Consider the following 13,783-nt stretch of genomic DNA (forward strand, 5'->3'; position numbering starts at 1 on the left):
CCCACTCTCCCTCAGTAACTAAGAGATATGGGCCCTATCCTTCTTGATGCTTATATTTCAAAAGGATGGCTATCAGGACCTTGAGAAAAACAATACTTGGGTTGCAGACAATTTATATTTCAAAGAGACAAGAGTAAGAATTTATAATTACAAGTTTTCTCCAAATCTAAGAAAAGGGAGGTCAGAGGCCTACAGTCAGAAGACCCTGCCTAAAGTTTAGTCAAGCTGAGAAGAACTTTAAGGTGATCTTAATTTCTTTTCTTCCTTGCTTATTTTTTTTCCTTTTAATCTATATATTTTTTTCCTTTTAAACTATCTTCAAGTACTCATGATATATGAAAGAAAAATGTTACTGACAAACCATAGAGGAATGGGCACTATATTAGGTCCTCAGACATTGTTGGCTCTTGGATTTCTGCTGTTCTTTCTTACCTGATAAGATATCGCTTTGCTTCTAGTAGGCATAGCTTTAGAGGCCCTTGGTGCATTTTTCCAGTAGATATAGCCATAGAGGCTGTTTTTCTATGGGACCTCTGACTGAGCAAGAGTGTTGACTCATTATTACTAACAAATTTTGTTTACACATAGAAAAAACAACTGATTTTTTCCTTCCCTTCTTTCTCATTATCACCAGCCAGCCTTTAGCAATATATACCTACTCATTGTCACTTTCTCCCTCTGCCTTGAAATGTACAAGTGTCTCTGGGTTTGAACAAATTCTCTTGCCTCAGTATGAATAATCTTTACCCATTCCTATCCTTGGAGTGGAAGCCATTCTCTTCCCTGGTAATCATAGTTTATTTTTATGCTGCTACTACTATTTGTAATAAGTTCTCCTTGAAATAATAAACAAGTATGAATGGCTGAAATTCAAGGACTCAAATAAGTGTGTGCCTATATATATATATATATATATATATATATATATATATATATATATATATATATACGCACACACACCAGAGACATTCAGGGTTGGGGTAGGGCTTCGGCTGTTTATAGGCATATAGGAAGGTAAATTAGAAGAAAGGACCAAAACACACATTACTGTTTTATTTGGTCCTTGGAAGAAAAAATCAAGCCACAAGAATAGTAGCAAGCTATATTCTGGGGGGCTCTATTTCCCATTAAAAACTGTTGAAACCTTTAAAGTCACCCCTCCTGCCCATTCTAAGACAGAACTTTGCTTCTTTGCTTCACTGTCTTATCTGGGCTTCTGCTGTTGTTGGAGCTGTGTGCACTGGGCATGCCACTGTGTTTTCCACCCCCTCTTTTAGAAGCTGGATTCCATACAGGCTGGAGCTGAAGCACTTCAGCCATCAGCATGTCAAAGATGACTATTACAAGGCTCTCTGCTGAAGACTGAACTCTCCAGTGACAGTGCCAATGCTCCAGTTTATATTAGTACTTTTTCATGTTTATTTCCTCTGAAGACATTCCATCCCATTTCATTCTTTTTGGAGTTGTAGCTTCTTCCTTTACAGAACAAGATCCTAGCCCATGGGGATGGACCAGGCAACAAATCTGAGTGAAACATCCCATGCTATCATTAGGACTGCCTCTTTCCTCAAACAGCACATAGGGAACTCTTCCCTGAGGATGACTTTTTTATTAGCAGTCTTCTGCATCCTTCATGCAAATATATTCCTAGCAGATTCCAGAAATAATCCTTCACATATAACCAGCAGGGAACTTAGTTAACACTCAAGATAAGATTCTAAGTATGCACATATCCTGAAATTTTTCCTCTATAGCCGAGTCAACAGAAATAGGGCTCTACACCTCTCTGCTCTCATGCTGATGCAAAGAACAGAATAAAGCAGTTATTGCTAATGATGAGATTCACAATGGGAGCAGGAAAGAAGCAAGCCCACATCCTTGAAATTCACTGTTTCTGGTGTGTGCAGTATTCCTCAGGGGTGCAGGGAGCAAAAGAAAAGTTGAGAATACCTGTTTTAATGAGTCTGTTCCTGAAACCTTAGATTCTCTCCAAGTGACTATATCACTAGATATCATAGCTTGTTTTAAAAGTGGTAGTGACAACAAATTCTTTGGAACAGAAAAAAGCTTGAGTATTAGGCAAAATTATAATCAAATACAAATACTGAAATGGAAATAAATGATAAACATCTTTCTGGAAGTATATTTTGACAGAAGAACATTTTTTTCCCTAGAAAATAGGAAACAAATTTATGTTTGGGTTACTGACAGTTCTCTACTTTTTCCTTTTATATTTAAGTAAATCATGATCTCCAACCCTGTAACCTGGTATAAATGTGCATCAGAACTCTTTCTGCAAACAGTGTCATATTAGTTTCCTATTGTTGCTATAACAAATCACCACAAACTTATTGGCTTAAAACAACACAAATTTATTATTTTAGAGTTCTGGAGGTCAGAAGTCTGAAATAGATCAGCAGGGTTCCTTTTAGAAGCTCTAGGGAAAAATCCATTTCCTTGCCTATCTGTTTCTAGAGGCTTATTGAGTTCTTCGGCTCATGCATGGCTCCACATCATTCCAACCTCTTTATCAGTCATCACAACTCTTTCCATGACTTTGAGCCTCATGCTTCCCTTTTATATGGACCCTTGTGATTACTTTGGGTCCACTTGGATAATCTAGGAAAATCTCCTGATTTTAAGATCTTTACCTTAGTCATATCTGATATACTCACAGGTTCCAGAGACTAGGATCTGAACAATTATAAGGAAGGGGAACATTTTCTGTCTCAGATAGACCTAGGATTTACCTGAAGATAGAGTCAGCCACACATGGAAATTACTGGCTAATATAACTGGGAAATCCAAAGAAAGGTGTATCTTGACGAGGAATTCAAAATATCTGACATATACAGTTTCTGCTGTCTCCTACTTCATTGCTTTTTGATTCAGCCTCACATAGAAGGATGAGAGCCATGGCAACAGCCACAGACCTTTGATGTTCAAGTCCATTGAGAAAAAAGAATCTTCTTCCCAGGATTTCAACAAAGTCTCATCATGTTCCATTGGTTCTGAATGCATCATCTGAATGCATCATCTGAATGCATCTCTGAACCAGCTATTATATCTGATTGTTTTGTATTTTTTGTCCTCAGTTGCCGTATCTTTAAGAGGAGAACAATATTCAGGTTTGACTCCCCATGGAGAAAGAAGCCTTACGTTAAATAGCAAATAAACAACTCCATGACAGGGTAGAGAGAGACTGCTAAAGAAAGAAAACATATTGGGGCACTTAGGTGGCTCAGTCAGTTGAGTGTCCGACTTTGGCTCAGGTCATGATCTCACACTTCGTGAGTTTGAGCCCTGTGTCAGGCTCTGTGCTGATAGCTCAGAGCCTGAAGCCTCCTTTTGGATTTTGTGTCTCCCTCTCACTCTGTCCCTTCCTCACTGACACTCTGTCTCTCTCTCTCTCAAAAATAAATATCAAAACATTTTTTTAAAAAAAGAAAGATAACATTCTTTCATCCTTCTTGAACAAAGGACTCTGCATTTCCATTTTGTACTTGGCCACTCAAATTATATAGTCAGCCCAGAAAATATTTACAGAGTTTTCATGAATACTAAATGAATTAATAGAAATAAAACACTGAGAAGAGTGTTTGGAACTTAGTAAGAATGTAGTAAATACTAGCTATATCATTATTATTATTATTATTATTATTACCATAAAACATGTCGGCCCCTTTATTTTTATTTATTTATTTATTTATTTATTTATTTATTTACTTACTTACTTACTTACTTATAGAAAGAAAGGGAGGGGGTAGTGGCAGAGACAGAGAATCCCAAGCTGCATTGTCAAGTAGAGCCCAGCACAGGACTCAAACTCACAAACCACAAGATCATGACCTAAGCCGAAATCAAGAGTCTGATGCTTAGCTGACTGGCCATGCAGACACCCTGTCCTGGTCCCTTTTAAAGCAAATCTCTGATTGGAATTTTCTCAGACCCCAACTGTCAGCATTAATTAGCCTTGTTTGGTTTCCTCTGGTCACTTTAAGTAAAGGAATTCATCATAAATCTGAAGAAGGAGTTTTTTTCTTCAATATCCAACCATCAGGCCAGCTATTTTATTTCAGGCTACCAATGGGAAGCTACTTAATGAAGTTGCTTATGGTTTCATGATTTGTGTGGCATAAACTATTTGTCTTAAAGTTATTCCTGGGTTTTTTTTTTTCCAATTGTTTCAGAGAATACATGCACACACACACACAAAACCAAAGACCAAAAACCAAACCAAACCAAAACAAAACAAAACAAAAAACCCTACAGTGTGGTTTTAAATTCCCACAACACCTGGTGAGAAATAATCTGCTTCTTCAATTGTAGTTCCATCATTTATTTTATTTTGAATCCCTTCACAGCAAGACTCTTCTTATTTACTTATTGCATATATGCTAAAGACCTCAATAATTGCACATCCAACACAGAATTGATTCTACTCAGAATCTTCATTACACCTCTCAAAGTTCTGGTAATGAAAAAGTTAGAATGAGCTTTAATAAGCATTAGGAAGTCAAGCTTTCTCAGGGAAATAATTTAACCATTTATGGAAATATATTCAAGTGAAGGATGTAAAAAATACAGTGTGATTAGCTAAAGATCTGGAGGTTAGATAAGATGAGTGTATCATAGGGACATGGTAAAGTAAGCAATTAAGCTTTAACATGAGAAATAAAATTGGTTTGCTCCTTAGGACTTAAATCACTAATTTTCCTTATCATCTTTCTTGAGTTCTAGGATTTGTTATACTTGAACCAAAACATGAATTAGTTTTCTTTTCCATTCATTTTGTTGCAGATCATTGAATTGGTAACCAGAACATACAGTTTTTGTGGTATTTCACACAATACTGCTAATTATGCTATGCTTATTTTATGCTTATTTTGAAGGGAATTTTTTCAATTAGTATATTTGAGTCTGTGTTATAATTGTTTTATTTTGCATGTGCTGTTAATTTAAAACTTATCTTCAGGTTTTCCTCAAATACGTTTTATTCCTCTAGGCAAAAACCAATGTCTTGTTTTCATCTACCTACTGTGGTAAATACAGCACTGAAGATTGTAGGTTAAAAAGTGTTTCATTGAAAACATAAACATATCTTTACATAACATTGGTGAGATATTCAATCATTCCTGAGTGAAGGAAATGGAATGAACCCTGTTAGTACATGCCTGATATATCCTATTGAATTAGAATTCATTATTTTCCTAAATGTTTCTAATTTTTTAAAAACCGTAATAGCTTTCATATTCTCCGATGAGTTCTATTTCTCACAAAAGTTTTAAAATTCTCCTCATTTTAGCTTTTAGAAAATAAATTACTAAGTACCATTAACAGTTATACTTTCTAAAGAAGCCTAAGGCTCCTCAGAGAAAAGATCTTTCCTTGTTTTGTGTGTGTGTGTGTGTGTGTGTGTGTGTGTGTGGTTTTTTAGTTTAAATGCATTCTATTTTTAGATAACCTACATGACATGTTTTTTTTTCCTTAAAAATAATGCCTTCTCTCCAAATAAATCAAGGTGAAAATAGATGAAGAGCTCAAGATGATATCGGTCCCATTTTGTCCAAGTCCTGCTGTCTTGTGAAGAGCATCAGCCAGTTATGACAGCAGGTGATTCGTCCAAAGTAATAGCTAAATTTGTTAATATTTTTCCATTTCTAAACCATCCTTAAAGGAAATCATATCAGCAGGGCAACCAGGCCATCTGGATTCATGTTTGCACCAATAAAGAAATGATAGTTTTTGAAATTAGCAAGGATTTGCTTGTTTGTTCTACAGTCCGGTCATAAAAGTTACTACTCTTTCTAGCCTCTGTTTTTCAAGTTTGTCTTTGATCGATTCATGTAATCTTTGATGTACTTCTCTTAGGCTTCTTTTGTGAAACTGGTTTCCTGCAAGTGATTTTTCATGACAAATATCAACACCAGTGATTACTCAGTTTTTGGTACCTTGGCCCTCCAGGCCTTGAGCACAGGCATTTCCACCAATGAGTCATCAACATTACCCTTTGTCCTACTGATCATCTTCCCTTCTACCTCCAGGCACAGCTAATGGGTGACCTCCCAGATCTTATAGATATCAGAGAACATCTCATCATGGCTGATTAAGTCCCTGTAGATGATGGTGATGGTGGCTAGGGAGAGAGGACAATGGCAGCGCTAGCTTAGCAAGAGCCAGGAGCTCCGAGCAAGCTCGACGCAGGTGAAACAACACGCAGGGGAAGGGGGAGCATGTGGAAAAGTTTCAGTTTCTTCTTTTTAAATGCTGTCAATTGTCCAAGAATCCCTGTTTTCAAAGCAAAAGTATCTTTTTTGTTGTTTCTTTTGACAGCATTGCAGAGCAATTAAGGACACATGCTTTTGAAGCCAGGCAAACCAAATTCAAATTGATTCTTATTATAATACTCGTGAGAGGGAGATAAGGTATTTAATCTCTCCATCAACCCCTTTTTCTGTCAAGTGGAAATAATCATAATAAATACATTGGTGTGTGTGTGTGTGTGTGTGTGTGTGTGTGTGTGTGTGTGTGTTTCTCTCCAAGGCTGGCAAGAAGAGGCTGAAATTTTTCAGTGGTGCTGAAAAAGCCCTTGCTGAAGATCTTTTCCATCTTAATCACTGGCTTTCCCTGTCAATCTCCCTTCTTTCTCATCCAGAATACTGTGGGCAGAAGGAAATGCCCGTGGGATCTTTATCCCTCTTGCTTTTGTGCAGAAAAGAGGCTTTTTTGATCTGTATGGTCAGGCATTAAGGTAAGGTTTTTTTGTGGATTAAGCACTCTCCGTTAAAGGGCAGATGACTTGTGGAGAGGATCTCTTTGCTGAGAAGAAATATGGCTATTATGTCAGTTTCTCTTGTAGGGCCTGAATACCAAGGTTTTGCCCAAGACTGAAGGGTTTAGTGGGATTCTCAGGTTAAAGCTATGACAGACTCCCATATTAGTTTTGCCTTCACTTTCCTTGGTTTGTCAGTGTGAATTTGATGATGTTTTTCTTTAGCTACTGGTAATGGAAACCTCCTCCTTGTCAGCTCCCAAGAAATACATGAGATCTCTAGAATGGTAGAACTTTTGATGATGCTTTATGTAGTTTGTCCACCTTTCCTTTCATCCCTCTCTCACATGTGGAATATGAGTTACTCTCAATTACGTTTTATATATCTTGCATTCCATTCTACCAGCCATGACAGTTCTCTTTGGAATACAAACGTGGAAAATAATACATTTCCTTTTCAACTCCAAATTGGTTGTATCCATCAATCATGTTCTTACTAAAATGATTTCTGACAATCTTTTCTTCTACCTTTATTTACCTTCTCACTGTACCTATGGATGAAGCCAAATATATTTTCATGGCTCTCTTCTTCAAACTCACTGTGATTTGTATGAATTCTGTTTCCATTTCCTTTTTCTATTGCATGAGGCCTTCTTACCCTAGTGATGATGATTATTTAGCTTATTTTCTGCTTCTTTAGCCTATTTATTTTTATTCCTATCTCTTTCTCTTTCATTAATGGTAACTCCATTGTTGGCCTCCCTTCTCTCTTATTTTTATCTTTGACTATCTTTGAAGCATTGCCCCCCAAACTTCTCATTGACCAAGGTTGAAGCAGGGATAAGTTACATGAGTTTAGTAGTTATATTTGTCTTCCTTTCCAGTTGTACAAACTGCTTTGGTTTATTTTCAATCATGAAACAAAGATGAAAAACTCAGAAAACATAAAAATTCATGAAGAAAACATTAGATAATATTCCATCTCCCAGAGTAATAGTCTATGAACTAGAGATTCCTATCCAACTCTGAGACCGACAAATAGTAAGCACTTAATTTTTGTTTTTAATACTATTATTGCTATTAAACAGTAATGATAAAAGTTGGTTCTTAGAAAATTTTATATTTTAAATTCGTTTAATGTTTATTTATTTTAAGAGAGAGAGTGTATGCATGTGAGCAGAGGAGAGCATGTCAGAGAGAGAGAGAGAGAGAGAGAGAGAGAGAGAGATCCAAGCAAGCTCCACGCTCAGCGCAGAACCCAAAATGGGGCTCGATCTCATCACCATGAGATCATGACCTGAACTGAAATAGTCAGAGGCTCAAAAGACTGAGTCACCCAGCCACCCCTATACTATATATTTTTAATGTTTTTATGTGAACAAAAGATAACTATCTTCATAATGCATCTTTGGCTAATAATGATCAGACACTCTAGTCACAAAGCACATGATACTTATAGAAAGGCCTATATTATTATTTTACATGTTTAGTACATTTGGGGTTTTTTTTCAGTAATAATAATGACTTTGCTTGATTATTCAAACTAATGTTTAAACTTCTTATGCTAGTGCCAACATTTGCAAGAACTCTGGCCAGAGAGAATAATTATTATTATTTCCTTAATAATTATTTCAAATTAGAGCAATATAAAGTGATCTTCTTTTAAGTTTATTAATTTTTGAGAGAGAGAGAACATGCACACGTGTGCGCACACATGCACGCGCACGCGCACACACACACACACACACACACACACACACACACACACACACGACACACATGGAGGAGGGGGTAGAGAGAGAGAAGCAGAAAGAATCCCAAACAGGCTCTGCACTGTCAGCACAGAGACTGATATGGGGTTCGATCTCACAGACTGTGAGATCATGACATGAGCCGAAATCAAGAGTTGGATGCTTTAACCCATTGAGCCACGCAGGCGCCTCTTATAAATTGATCTTTTATATAGCAATGTCCCTTCTACAGGAAAAATTCTAACATCAAAGGCTGATATTTTCAGGGTCCAGCTACGAAAGTTCTTTCCTTATACCCTACAGATAAACTTTTTTTTTGTAAGAAGCCAGACAGTAAATATATTCAGCTTTGTGGGCCATGTTGTCTTTATCACAGCTACTCAACTCTGCTGTTATAGTTTGAAAGTAGTTATTGATAATGCATAAACAATGGACTTAGTTGTATTCTAATAAAAGTTTATCTACAAAAGCAAGTGGTAGGCCAGATTTCCTCTGCAAGCTATAGTTTACCAGCCTAGACAGCCTAACACCATGATGATTTTGTTCAATTTAGGTATTATTTATTTACTTCTCATATACCAGGTATTGTGTTAAGGTGTTTTTCTACATTATAAACTTGAATCTTCACAAAAATTCCATTAATTAGGTACTATACTCCTTTTATAACTAAGGAAACAGAAGCACTGCGACTTAAGGTACATAGTATTTGGCAAAGCTGGCCTTCAAACAGCCTTCTGACCCAACTCTGTTTCACTCTAAAGCTTGGGCCTTGTTCTAGTTTTCCTAAAGAAGGCTTGAGTCCCGTGTTACTAAGGTGACTGATCACTGATTTGTTATCACTTCCAAGGGGATTGGTATGCTTAAACAATTTAACACTTAAAATAAAAGATTGATGTTCTCAGTAACAACTTGAGCAATAAATTTTCACTCTGTGAAGGAGTAGGGTTTCTTCCTTGCTTTCTTAGAACTGTGCTATAGAAGCTGATACCTAGACTGATAGTCTATTCACATATATAAAATATCTCTGAATTATGAAAATAATAAATAAATTTTCTTTTATTTTTTATTATATTCTGGGATTTATGAACATCAGACTTAAAATATTCTCAAAAAAGCTAATGAAATAGAATTAGTGCCATACCTGAATCCAATGAAAAAATACAGTATTCATAGGTTAAAGATAACAAAATTTAGTTTTACATGAAGTTCGTTTTGTAAATTATTGATCATCTTGAGGTAATGAAGGAAGTGGAAAGAATATCGAGTTATTTTGATGTCTGGTTCCATCATATACTGGCAGCATGGACAAGACTGACTTTCTTAGCATGAGTGACAAGGATGACTTAGCTGGCCAGGTCACAATACCTTTAGGTATAAAATAAGGTCAATAACTATTTTACAGGATTTTGATGAGGATGAAATGTAAAAAGTGTTATGTTACAGGTACTATTCAAGTGTTTATGTATCCCAGATGTCTCTAAATCTTCCAGCTTGCTGGAATCACTCTGACTTGTAAATTTATGCAGAATGGCCCAAACCCTGTCTCATATAAGAAGGGCCACTTACTTCTCTCTTAGTATTGCTAGGCTTTGTTTGTTGCTGCTGTTATTTAGATGAGGCTTATGTTGCTCTATGTTACTTTTCACACTCTATTATTTCCTGTTTTTGCTTCTTCATTGTTTTAGTATTGACCATCCCATACCTCTTGCTGTTGTTTCCTTTTCTTGGCTTCATATGAAACTAGATGGAAACATAGTCGGAGCTGTGTACATTCAACTATGCTGAAGGCACAGGAACTCTGGTGCGAGTCTGCTTCCATCTCCCCTCTGCCAGCTTTTAAACTCCCCCAGTTCCATTCCTGATAGTTTTCTAGGCAGAGCAATTCAGCTCACTCTTGCTTTCTCCTTCTACACTATGCCCAGTGCTGACTGCATTTTCTGTATCCAAAACAGTTCACTTTTTCTCAACTATGAGATAACCTTTCCAAGAGAGCAATCTCCATCTCCTAGGAGGCAAAAGTGACTACAGTCACAAACAGATTTCCCCCCACCCTGTGATTTTATATTAATGTAGCTTGAGGAGACTACTATTTATTTATTTATTTATTTTTGCTGTAGCTTGTGTTTAGCAACAATTGAGGTTCAACATGGCTACCATAACAATTTCTATTAGCCAGAACTTTACTAACTTGTCCTTTCAAATAGATTATGTGTTCCATTTTAGAAAACTTTTCCTGAGGTTCAGTAGGTTAAGGGACTGACTTCAGCTTGGGTCATGATCTTGCAGTTTGTGGGTTCAAGCCCCGTGAAGGGCTCTGTGTTGACAGCTCAGAGCCTAGAGCCTGCTTTGGATTCTGTGTCTCCCTCTCTCTCTCTGCCCCTTCCCCGCTTGTGCTCTCTCTCTCTCTCTCTCAAAAATAAATAAACATTAAAAAAATTATTAAAAACTTAAAGAACATTTTTTCTTATTGAAGTATAACACGCATAAAGAATAGTGAACAAAACAAAAATATATACAGTTCATTGAATTATACTAAAGTAAATACCCTTGTAAACATCACCTAAGTCAAGAAATAGAAACTGGCATCAATACAGAAGCCTTATCCATAACCTCTTCCAATCATATCTCATTATATCCACCCTAAAGATAACCCCTATCCAAACTTTTAGCATTAAAAATTTGCCTGTTTTGAAAATTTCCGTAAATATAACCATACAGTAAGGATTCTTTTATGTCTGATTTATTTTCCTTATCATTATGTTTATGAGATTCATTCCCATTGTTTTGGTTTTTTATTTATTTATTTTGAGAGAGACAGAGAGAAGTGCAGGCGGGGAGGGGCAGATAGAGAGGGGGACGGAGAATCCAAAGCAGACTCCGCGCTGACAGCACAGAGCCCGATGTGGGGCTGGAACCCACGAGCCGTGAAATCATGACCTGAGCTGAAGTCAGACTCTTAAACGACTGAGCAACCCAGGCGCCCCTCATTCCCATTGTTATATGTATGTCTAATTCATGAGTTTTAATTGCTATATATAATTCTATTGCATGAATACACCACTATTTCCCTCTTGTCTCTGGACCCATATTTAAGGTGTTTTCAGTATTTTGGTTATCATGAATAATGCTGCTCTGAACAACACATCTATTGTTCAGATATAGCTGAGAGGGGATAGTCTCAGTGTTAGGTCATATATTTGTGCAACTCTAGTAAAAACTGACACAATTTTTTCTTTGTCACTTACCAAAAGTTTTTTTCCTCTCTAAAAACCTACGCTTCGGTGTTCTGCCTTTATGATTCTGGTCTTATAGCTCTCATGTTCAATTACTACCATCCAATTCTGTCTTCTGCTAAGAATTGACAGCTCTCATAACATAGCTGAGTTGGGGTAACATTCCATTAAATTGTTATATCCAAAGCAACTTGCCTTTGCTAGCTTATTTGGAAACTGCATTGCTTTACTTTCTAAAACTTACTTCATAGGAAATGGAGAACCATTGCCCTCTTCCATGAATTTGAAATGTTCATCTTATTGTATATCCTCAGTTAAAGAAAATGTACAAAACAGCTTTCAGGCCTTAAACTGGATCTTGCTTTCCTGCAGCCAGTAGGAGAAAATCCATCCCCTGCATGGTGCATGCAATTGTGAAGAAGGTAGTTAGGGAGAAGGCATCACACTGCTGTTGTCATAACCAAGGCCTGTGATTTAGGGAATCTGTATTAGAGGAAACCACAGGGAGTCAATTGCCATCTATCTGCCTTATACAGATTTTAATTATACCAGTAACTTTGGCAGAAAGATGTCATCTAACCCTCTGGTAAGACACATTCTTTGTAAAATTAAAATTGTTCTCCGAGGAGGAGGTATATGCGTAGTGAGATGCAAACATAAACACAAGCCCTATTTATTTGAAAGTAACTACTGAAATAGATGAGTCTGGAGGATCTATATTTCTGTATCTGTCTATATCTATATCTCATTTTATTTTCAGAATAGCCAAAAAATGACCATGACTTTTATCAAGAATAGTAGAAAAATAAAATCCCAGGTATTTCAAAAAAAATCAAATAGAAGAAAGCAAACCATTATAGATTTTCTCTATGAAAATTATCTTCCTTGTCTTCTGCTTAACTTTTTTTCTTGGAACATTTATAAAATTTCAATTTTAACATGGCAAATTTTTTGAAGGACCGTTTCAAAAGTTAGGAAAAAACATTTATATATGTGGAAGGTGTTGGCTTATACAATTCAGCCAGAGTAAAACCCACTGTTAAGGTCATATTCAAGGAAAGATTTGAAGGAAGCAGGGGAAATAGCCACCAGGCTATCTGTGAGAAAGAACTCCAGGCAGAAGGAATAGAAAATGGAAAGAGCTATGGGGAAAATTAGGTGTACTGTATCCCAGAAAGAGCAAGGAGGACAGGGCAGCTGAGAGAGAGAGAACAAGTAAGTGTATAGTAGGATATGACATCAGGAGATTCAGTGAAAATGTTGCACCCTTAAATTGTATTCTGATGTCATTGGAAGATTTTAAACATCGCAATGTATACCTAAATGGATCTTTAAGAGGATCTCTCTGGTTGTGTATGAACAATGGATTCAAAGAGACAAGTAGAGGATGGGCAGATGGTGGCAAGAAGAGGTCTTTCTGATAGTCTAGACAAGAGGTGATGGTGGCTTTGATTAGATTGGTATAATTTAGAGTCGAGCCCACTGATTGAGTGAGTGGAGGAACAGAGACACTATTTGCAGATGGAGCAGCAAATATCATCTTTATGGCTGATAAATATAGCTTGGCAGACACATCGTATAGTGAGAGCCAAACATGTATGCATCTTAACTCCCTACACACTGGTCTAGGAAATGGAATAGTCTCTCAGAGGAAATTTTGCATCTTGATAGAAAATCACTTATCTGGTTTCTGCCTCTCAGACTCAGGGATAGGGAGAAGGAGTTCTGAATCACTTCGTGTGGTGGATACAGTTAGGTCCCCAAAGCCATTTTCTCCTTTATTCTGGATGCATGGTTATATGGCAAGAGACATTATTTCCCAGAGGCCATTCTTACCAATGTGAGGAAGAGTGATGTATTCACTCTTGTATTATTTGCTTAAATGGAAATCCTGTCCCATGAATATCCCCATTTTCCTCACTGCCAGCCAGAAATGGCAGTGGCTGGAACATCTTGGAAGCCATGTGTTGCCAGATGCCCACCATGAATGAATACTCTGTACTGTTCATAAAAGAGAGAGTTTCAAT

At 36.9% G+C, this 13,783-nt stretch overlaps 1 long non-coding RNA gene across 1 annotated transcript in view; it reads right to left on the reverse strand.

Moving 5' to 3' along the window:
• LOC132687720 (uncharacterized) overlaps positions 1-13,783 on the reverse strand; it is a 154,522-nt gene that overhangs the window by 55,236 nt on the left and 85,503 nt on the right. The gene's annotated exons all lie outside the window — the stretch shown is intronic.

The sequence above is a fragment of the Panthera onca genome, chromosome A3 (assembly GCF_046562875.1).
Source record: "Panthera onca isolate mPanOnc1 chromosome A3, mPanOnc1 haplotype 2, whole genome shotgun sequence".
Taxonomy (NCBI): Eukaryota; Metazoa; Chordata; class Mammalia; order Carnivora; family Felidae; genus Panthera; species Panthera onca.